This window comes from Nuphar pumila, chromosome 3 (genome assembly GCF_984573655.1).
Source record: "Nuphar pumila chromosome 3, dmNupPumi1.hap1.1, whole genome shotgun sequence".
Taxonomy (NCBI): Eukaryota; Viridiplantae; Streptophyta; class Magnoliopsida; order Nymphaeales; family Nymphaeaceae; genus Nuphar; species Nuphar pumila.
The window spans coordinates 4,173,314-4,183,535 of NC_143251.1; positions in this window are offsets into that span (position 1 = coordinate 4,173,314).

The following is a 10,222-nucleotide window of genomic DNA, read 5'->3' on the forward strand; positions in this document are numbered from 1 at the left end:
CATCATGACAACCTTGGTCTACAAAAGCTTTGTAAGTTTCGTAGCTTTCAACAAGTTTGGCTCGAACCTGACTGTGGATATCACGCATGTACTCGATGGCATCAAATGCGTCTGGGATACTAGACACATGTGCTAGGTCTACTACATGGGTGGGTGACCGACCATAAACCACTTGGAACAGAGATTTGCCTATAGACCGGTTGATGGAACTGTTATATGCGAACTCGGCTTGAGGCAATACTAGGTCCCAACTTTTGACATTCTCCCCCACTAGACTTCGTAGCAGGTTTCCTAAGGTGTGGTTGACAACTTCGGTTTGGCCATCTGTTTGAGGGTGGTAAGCACTACTGAACTGAAGCTTGGCCTTCAACAAGGCCCATAACGATTTCCAAAAATGACTCATAAAACGTGTGTTACGATCTGAAGTGACCGTGTGAGGTAAACCATGAAAGTGGGCCACGTCCTTGAAGTAATAGGAAGCTACTAGCGAGGCATCAGTGGTTTGCTTACACGGGATAAAAATAGTCATTTTTGAAAACCGGTCAACAACGACTAAAATTGAATCAAAACGACGTGGGGTTTTGGAAAGACCCACTATAAAATCCATGGACACATGCTCTCAGGGGCGCTCAGGGATGGGTAACGGAGTATACAGACCACTATTTTGATGATGACCCTTAGACACTTGACACACTCGACAACTTTAAATAAACTTGACAACATCTTTGTGCATTTTGTGCTAAAAGTAGCGTTCATCTAACAGAGCGAACGTTTTATCATGTCTAAAATGCTTAGATAGTCCCCCTTCATGTAACTCAAAAATCAACTGAAGTCTAAGAGAGAAAACAGACACACACAACTTGTTATCGCGAAAGAGGTAACCGTTATGTATACTAAATCATTGGTCGACTGTGCGATCAGAGGAGAGGCACCCTTCCTAGACTTGCTGGAAATTAGGGTTCGTCGAGTACAACTCCTTGCACTGTTCGAAACCAGCGACTTGCACTGACATAATCATCATAAGGTTGTTCTTCCTGTTAAGAGCGTCAGCTACCTTGTTCAGAGTACCAGATTGATGGTGAATCGTGAAGGTGTACTCTTGCAAAAAACTGACCCACTTGGCATGACAAGCACTCAACTTCTTTTGACTATTCAAATACTTCAATGCCTCATGATCCGTGTACAAGACAAACTCCTTATAGATAAGATAATGCCTTCAATAACGAAGGGCTTATACCACGACATAAAATTCAACGTCATAAGTGGAATATTGGCACCTGGCCTGAGTCAGCTTCCCACTAAAGAAAGCAATGGGTTTGCGGTTCTGACTCAAGATTGCATCAATCCCTACTTTAGAGGCATCACACTCAACCTCAAAGACTGCATTGAAATCAGGAAGGGCTAAGACAAGGGCACTAGTCATTTTCTCTTTGATGATCGTAAAGGCCTTTTTCGCAGTAGGCGTCCAATGGAAACTAGTACCCTTTAGGCACTCCGTGATAGGGGTCATGAGGGTGTTGAGTTTTCTCATGAAACATCGGTAAAAAGTGGCTAACCCGTGAAAACTACGAATCTCTCCTATAGTCTTTGGGGTAGGCCAATCTACAATTGTACGGACTTTTGCAGGATCTGCCTTAACTCCATCAAATGACACAATAAAACCTAAGAACACGACACTAGATATCATAAACTCATACTTTTTGGCATTGACATACAATTTTCTCTCCTTAAAATCTCTAAGACCTGACGCAAGTAACTCAAATGATCAGACAAAGACAAGCTATAAATCAAAATATCATCAAAATATACAACAACAAACTTTCCTATACAAGGACGCAACACTTGGGTCATCATATTCATGAAAGTACTTGGGGCATTAGATAATCCAAATAGCATGACTAACCACTCATATAACTCATCACGTGTCTTGAAGGTTGTCTTCCACTCATCCCCCTCCCGGATACGGATTTGGTGGTACCCATTTTTTAAATCGATTTTGAAAAAAATAAAGGCACCAACCAACATGTCAAACATATCATCCAAACAAGAGATGAAAAAACGGTACTTGACAGTGATGCGATTGATCGCCCTACTATCTACACACATGCGCATGGACCCATCTTTCTTAGGGGTGAGTAGGGCAGGTACTGCACAAGGGCTCACACTCTCACGAATAAAACCCTTTTGCAATAACTCATGAACCTGTCTCAACAACTCGGGATGCTCGGATGGGTTCATGAGATACGCGGGTAGGTTAGGGAGACTCGACCCTGGAAAGAAATCAATAGCATGTCATCTGGCATAATGTCGCAAAACTCCTCAATAAGGGGCGCAATGTTCGCGGGAACGGGCAAGGACGTACTCGTCGATGGCTTAGCCACTAGGGTATAACAATAATCATCCTCCCAATAATGACTCAAGAAAGACCGTTAGGATAGGCCTGCAAGCCGGGGAACTCGCTCAGGCTTATCCACCATGGGAAACCCGGTCTCCTTGATGGGGAGAAGGACTATCTTATGACCCTTAAATATGAACGAGTATGTGTTCCTACGGCCATTATGAATGGTCTTGCGGTCAAACTGCCAGGGACGTCCCAAAAGGATATGACACACGCTCATAGGGGCTACATCACACCACACCTTATCGTGGTAATATTCTTCCATGAAAAACCGAACTAGACAACGCTGGGTGATAGGGACCTCGTTGCCCTTCTTGAACCATGTCATTTTGTAAGGTTGGGACAGTTTCTCCATTTTCAGGTTCAAGGTGGATACGACACTCTCGGATACCATATTCTCGCATGCTCCAGTATCAACGACAACATCACACGCGTGCCCCTCACAGTTGTACCGGGTTCTAAAAATGTTATTATGCAACCATTTTGCCAGGACCGACTCTTAGGGTGCGGTCAAAACATGACGAATGGACAACAAATTTTTGACATTGTCGTCGAACTCTACGACTTCCCTCTCGTCATCTCCCTCAACAAATGACTCACCCTCACTCTCACTATCGAACGCTGACTCAACAATGCCCTCTACAAAATGGGTGTTCTTGCTCACGGTGGGGCACTTGGACGTAACATGACCTAACTCCTGACACCTAAAACAACGGATGGTAGACTCACTGGGCTTGGCTTTGGATTTGGTGTGGTACGCTGGTCCGAACTGGTCAGGTTTGCTTGGGTCAACTCTAGGGGTGGACTTTGGTTCTTCCTTCCTACGGAAGCTCTCTCCCCTGGTAGAAAAACTCGACTTGGGTCGACTGGACTGGTCACTACGAGAGACTCGATAATCCTGCCTCCTTTTCAACTTCTCCTCGATGTTCACAACATAACTGTTTGCCTAATCCAAAGACTCGACTGTGACACAACTGAAGTCATTAGAAATAGCAGAACAGAGACCAAAAATATACCTCGTGACTTGCTGGTGAGCGGTCTCCTCGATCTTCCCTCGTAGGGAAAGATGATGGAACTCAGCAATGTACTTTGCCATAGTTTGGGTGCCTTGCCGCAAGGTCAGGTACTCCTTGTAGGCTCTCTCAGCGTGATTTGATGGTACGAACTTGGACTGCATCTCCTTCCATGTCTGTACTCGCTCTAGCCACTGTCGCTCCCTCGACCTCTGTAGCTCAACCCACCATGTTTGTGCTAGGCCTCTCAATCGAGTAGACACTAGAGAGACACGACGGTGCTCAACGACAGTGTGGTAGTCGAAGAAGAACTGAAAGACATAAGACCAGTCGAAGATTTGTTCTGCATCGAACCGACCTGCGAACTCTGCAAGATCCAGCTTCACCCCATATGTGGAGGGGTGCTTTGGTGCTCTCTGTTGACGGGCCTCCACCATCCCTGCGGGGTACTCATTCAAGAAGGCATCATTATCCATCACGACCTCATCTCCTTCGCCACGATACTGCTCTCATGGTAACTGATGCTGACAAACTCCGACGACCTGTGGTCGGCGTTCTGCTCGCGTCAGTCCCTGCTGAATCTGCATAGGAACCAGCCTCTATCTGGCTCGCCCATGAGTGGGAACCATCTGCGGCCAGCGTTGTGGCACTGATATGACAGGTGGTTTTGCTATAGGTGGAAGGGTTGGTCGGGTCTCGGTCTCTAGGTAGGTAGGAATGGGATAATATGGGTTTGGGTTATGGGTCGGGATAGGATAGTGGTGTTGGGTCGGGTGTGATATCGGGTTTTAGATCGGGGATGGGTTAATGGGTTGGTTTTGGTGCGGGTATTGGGTCTGGTTGGTATAATATTGGGATGATTCGCCCGATTGGATATGGATCGGGTCTAGTCCTAAGCTACTCGTCGAACCTAGAATGGGATGGGTAGGACCATGGATCGAGTTATGGTTTGAAAAGGCTTGGCTCGAACTTGATCCTTGATCCGTAACAAAATGGGTATGGTTTTGACCCGACTCAAATTCAAAGTGGGGTTCCGTCCGGGTCCGATACAAGTTTGGGTCGACATTGGATCCATTTTGGGTTTCAAACATAATGGGTTGGGTCTGATTCGGGGCGAACCATGAACCAAACCCAACTGGGTAGGTCGAGTGAGGGAGTTCAGAGCTCGAACCTGCTCCCAGGGACCCAAAGGATGGCCCCCGAGACCCGGGCCTGGGTCTCGTAGAAAAATATTATGGTCCGGACCCTCTCGGGCTCAGACCCATCCACACTGGTCCCCCTGCTCCCACCCGCAAGTTTGCTGCCATAGAGCCTCCACGTGCGGGATCAGGGGGAGGACAAGCTCCTTCCTGGGTCGGGCTTATGCACCCGGACCTGTAGCAGGGCCCCGCGTGCCGCTGGGGTCCGGAATCACGGCCTGGGCTGGGGCACACCCGAGTGTTGTGGGGTTTCAGTCAAGAGTCCGGGTTCACCTAGAGGGTGCCAACTGCTACCGGATCAAGGTGGAAAGGGAGTATCGGGTTCACCTGGAGTGGCGCGATCACCAGAGGCCGACTGGCCTGGGTCAGCTGCGATAGCATGTACTTGACGGTCGACACCGTCACTTGATCCCACTCCCGTGTTCAGCATAGACGCCGTGCGTGCCTCCCCGATCGACTTGATGGCCACAATCCGAGTTTTGAACCCATCTAGGCGTTTTGACATGTTGGCCATGTCCCTACTGACGTGTTGCATGTTTTCTTGCATTTTTATCATCATTTCCATCATCTGCAACATCGGATCTTCGTTGTCAGCTTTCTCCTGCTCTTTTTCACTCGCCAAATCGCTTCTCGCCTCTTGAACCATGTCACTGACGAAGGAGGAAATGTCGGGCTCTGATACCACCTTGATGTAGGGAGGACATGATGCTCTCACGAAACGAATGCTGACACTGCTGATCTTCGATGCGGCGATAGAAAATGAATGACCACATAATAGGTCTGACGTTGACGGTGATCTTTTGGTGCATGATCAGTAGGGGTGGCAATCGGGTCGGGTTGGCGGGTTGGCGTGTCAGCATACCTCAACCCGAACCCGACCCGTTTATTAAACGGGTCGGCTATGGCAAACACGAACCCGACCCGTTTAATAAACGGGTAACCCGACACGACCCGCCAACCCATTTAATAAATGGGTTGGGTCGGGTAAACGGGTTTTCAGGTTCGCGGGTCAGGTTTGCGGGTCGGGTTGGCGGGTTGACGGATCGGGTTGGCAGGTAGGCGGGTCGGGTTGACGGGTCGGGTTGGCGGGTTGACGGGTCGGGTTGGCGGGTTGACCCACCCGCCTAACCCGTTTATTAAACGGGTCAGCCGGGTTGGCGGGTTGGCATACCCCCAACCCGAACCCGACCTGTTTAATAAACGGGTTGCGCGGGTTGACCCGTTTATTAAACGGGTTGGCTTAAGCCCAACCCGAACCCGCCTAAGAGGCGGGTTGGCGGGTCGGTTGGCGGGTCGTGTCAGAAATTGCCACCCCTAATGATCAGTCGTGCGACAGTAAAATAGTCAATGGGAATGCAAAGCAAAGGATCAGATCAATCAATCAGATCAACGATTTATTTAAGGGACTGATAAAGATTACAATGATAAAAGATAAATGACAAACAAACTGATAAATAGTGGCTGGATGCAAGAAATAAACCAATCGACGTGAAAGAAAGAAACGCCGCAGTGAACCCCCAAAAAGAAAATAGGCTGCGGTAAATTCAATATGTTGTGTGCCTCCACGCAACCTTAGGATGGGCATTTAAAGGCTTCAACTGGATCTGGGTCTCGGGTCTGATCCCGGACCCGAGACAACTTCTCTGTACTGCTAGATCTGGGGCGTCTCGACCTGTATTCTCTGTGCTCGTCTGGAGTAGTTACGCAGAGGGACCTCTTCTCTACGTCTCGGTACGAGAATCTGAATCAGATTCACTACTTGGGTCTGATCCCCAATCCCATGGTGCAAATCCGGTCCACTGCCTCGGTCAGGCTGTATGAATCTGGGTCCATCCGGCTCTGCATCAGAAACCCTAGGAAAACCCTGGGCGGTGCCCCACTATCACTCTGCCTATGTGACCCACCTCTGAAAGCTGCGGACACACCCGTAAACCAGTGGAGTTTGATCTGGTGCCTTCATCTCAGCATCCACGCAACCACTCAGCTGGCCCCGCCGTGGTATTATCATAAATTTATCAAACTTCTCTTTTGTACTGCGACATAAAGGTCAAAACAATTAATAATGGAATTACCTTCATGTCTTTCTTTGTCTATTTCTTCAGAAGAAAACGTCTTAGAAGTTATTTTAGCAAACGTGGATTCGTTGCCTAGAATATCAGTAAAAGATAGGTATCCGTATAGAAATTATCCTCAATAACATTATGTATAACATTTTTTTTTTACACCGAGAAACTGCTTCTAGGATCAGAGACCTGCCATATTTACAGTCACTGTCCTGGTAATGTAAAATTTCATGCTCTTAACCCCTCAACCCCAGAGAGTCGCCAAGCTTGGCTTGTGCAGGAGATTTGAACCTAGGCCATCCGCCTAGCGGCCGATGTCCCATCCCACTAAGCCAAACCCCTTGGGGGATAACATTTAACAATATTTAGCAATATACACAATTACACGTTATGGCTGATTAAACAACTAAGAATGTGGAGCATGCGCATTTCATTTAGTATTTTAATATAAAAACTCGCATTGATGATGCTCATGTGGTTTTTCTCATAAAGTCATAACTCGTAACTACTATTCAACTCTCTGCGCTATCGTTGAAGCGTTATTGCTAAGCTAAACTTTGTAAATTGCAATAGTTCAGTATATATATATATATATATATATATATATATATATATATATATATATATATATATATATATATATATATATATATATATATATATATATATATATGATAACTGGAAATATGAGAACTAATGTGAATTAAGATTTTCATGGATTTTTTGTTTTTTTCTCTTGAATCTAACTGTACAGATGTGATCAGCATGTTTGGTTTTATAAAAACTCGCTGTTGAATCGTCCGATTTTAATGAGATTTTTTAAGGCTTTAAAATCAATGGCTCATAATCTTCATAAATATTCAAGCATTCAAAAATCACATTTTTTCATAAAAAATACATGATCCAATGGTTGATTCCTAGCAAATTCACCATTCCAAGCACATCCGGACGAATGGATTTGCAAAAGAAGTGTTGGAAATGCCCCTATTTATACTTCTCATATTTCAGTTCTCATATTCTAGTGACTATATATATATATATATATATATATATATATATATATATATATATATATATATATATATATATATATATGTGTGTGTGTGTGTGGTTCCTCCTGTTCAAACAGGAGGAATTGACGGTTTTGGTTTTCTATTTTTTTTTTATGACCTGACCTTACAGCTATTTTATTTTAGTAATTAAGAATCAACACTTTGGATCATCTTAATATGACATATGAGAAGGCTTTCATAAGGTCGCAAAATTCAATTAGCCAAAAGTTTCAGAAATTTTAAAGCTCATAAAATTGCATTTTCTATCAGAAAAACACGACCCGCCATCTTATTCCTAACAAATAAAACATGTTGAACACATCATTGAGGTCTGATCTGCAAAACATGACTTAGAACATTAAAAACCAGCAATGTCCACCCTCTATGGACGGTAAGAAATCAGTAAAGAAAACTATAGAGAAGAAAAATAGACAAAAATCATGTAACGTGATTCCGTCTACGTGACCTGCATTCATGGTTTCTCTAGCTTGGTTTATTCATGTGCTATCTCACGTATCTTATACAAGTAGTTTCAAGAAAGCTTATAATAAAAAAATTTACAAGATGTGGGTAACAGTCCTTGATTGTCGCTTTGAAATCTGGCAGCTCTTCAAGGTTGTCTTTACAAGAATGAAAAACATGCAAGATTGACATGCTTTTCATTTTCTTATTTTCATAAGGACACAAGTTGACAATATTAGCTTTGGCAGTTTTGTTTGGTTCTTACCTTGTATGTCAATTTGGTTTTGATTGTTCTTAATGGCAATATCATTTTTGCCATGAATTTGAATTATTTCTTTGTAAGCTCTTGTCATAGAGATCATCTTCACGAGGGCTTGCCTTTTCTTGAGTCAACTTCCCTAGAATGAGTTTCTTTTCAAGTCCACACTTGTTTGATAATAGACGTGTGAGTCTGCTGGATCAAATCTTACTTGCCTTGAAGATATTTCAAATCCAGAACCGTATCTGTCTTTCCTTGAAGGTGCTTCAAATCCAGAATTGTTGGATGCAGTTGTGAAGGCTGAGCCGACTTTCCTTGTTGATTCAAATCCAGAACCGTTGGATTTGTTTCCAAATGTGTAGTGATCTTATTACCACACTTACCTTGTTTGATGATAGACGTGTGAGCCCTTTCAAGTTGTTGAATCATCTGAGTAGGATTATGATTCTTTCCTGTATGAGCATTTTCTTATTTTTTTCAATCTGCTGAATCAGTTGAGCTGACTTTCCTGATGATGTTGATCCAAATCTAACTTTCCTTGAGGATGTTGATTCAAATCAAGAACCGTTTCAAGCAGATGTATTGGCTGAGCTGACTTTTCTTGCTGAAGTTGATTCAAATCCAAAACTGTTGGATTTATTTTCAACGATGCAATGATCTTATTACTCCCCCTCAAACGATGCCAATTACAAAGGTCGATTTTATCTCGCAAACCAATGAACTGGGCCTTGGTTAGAGGCTTGGTGAAGATGCCGGCAAGCTAACATTTGTATGAAACATACTTGCTGATTAAAGTGTCTTGAACAAATTTCTCGTGAACATAGTGGTAATCAATTTGAATATATTTGGTTTGATTGTGAAAAAACTGGATTCACTGACATGTGAAGGGCACTAATGTTATCACAATAGAGAAGAGGCACGTTGTATAAAGGAATCTCAATATCTCAAAGAACAAAGGATATCCATGTGACCTCAGCAGCAGTGGAGGCCATGGATTTGTATTCTACTTCGGTCCTAGATCAAGCTACTGTGCTTTGCTTCTTGGCACTCTGGGAATTGAGATAATAACCAAGAAAAGTGCAGAAACCAATGATGGATCTTCTGATGTCTGGGCATCCAGCACAATCCGCATTGGAGAAGTCACATAAATCTAATGTGCTTTGTTTAAGTATGTGTAACCCAAAGTCTACGGTTCCTTTGATGTACATGAGGATCCTTTTAACGACTTGAAAATGAGCAATAGTAGGATCATGCATAAACGGGCTAACATAATTTTGGGCTGAGTAATGGTCAAATAATATAGAGCTCCCACTAAACTTCTATACATAGTGGGATCATGAAATTTTTTGGGGAGACCATTTTGTTGTTTTTGAGCAATAGGATTAGAGATGGGCTTACAATCTTACATTTTTTGCCTGCTCCAAAAGATCCTTGGCACATTTTTCTTGGCACAAGAATATTCCTTGAGCATTATAGTCGACCTTAATGCTTAAGAAAAAATGGTGCCCCAAATCCTTAATGAGAAACTCTTGTCTGATTTTTATTAATAAACCTTTTCATGAATTTGATACTGCTTCTGGTTAAAATCATATCATCAACGTATATAAGCAAAATAAGAGTGTTGCAAGATTGATGACTAATAAACATGGATGGATAATGTGAAACCAGGTCCTTGATGCTTGTTTAAGCCCATAGCGAGCCTTTTTTAACTTGCAAACATACTCAGGATTTTTAACATCTTCATATCCTAAAGGTTGTTTTACGAGAACTTATTTC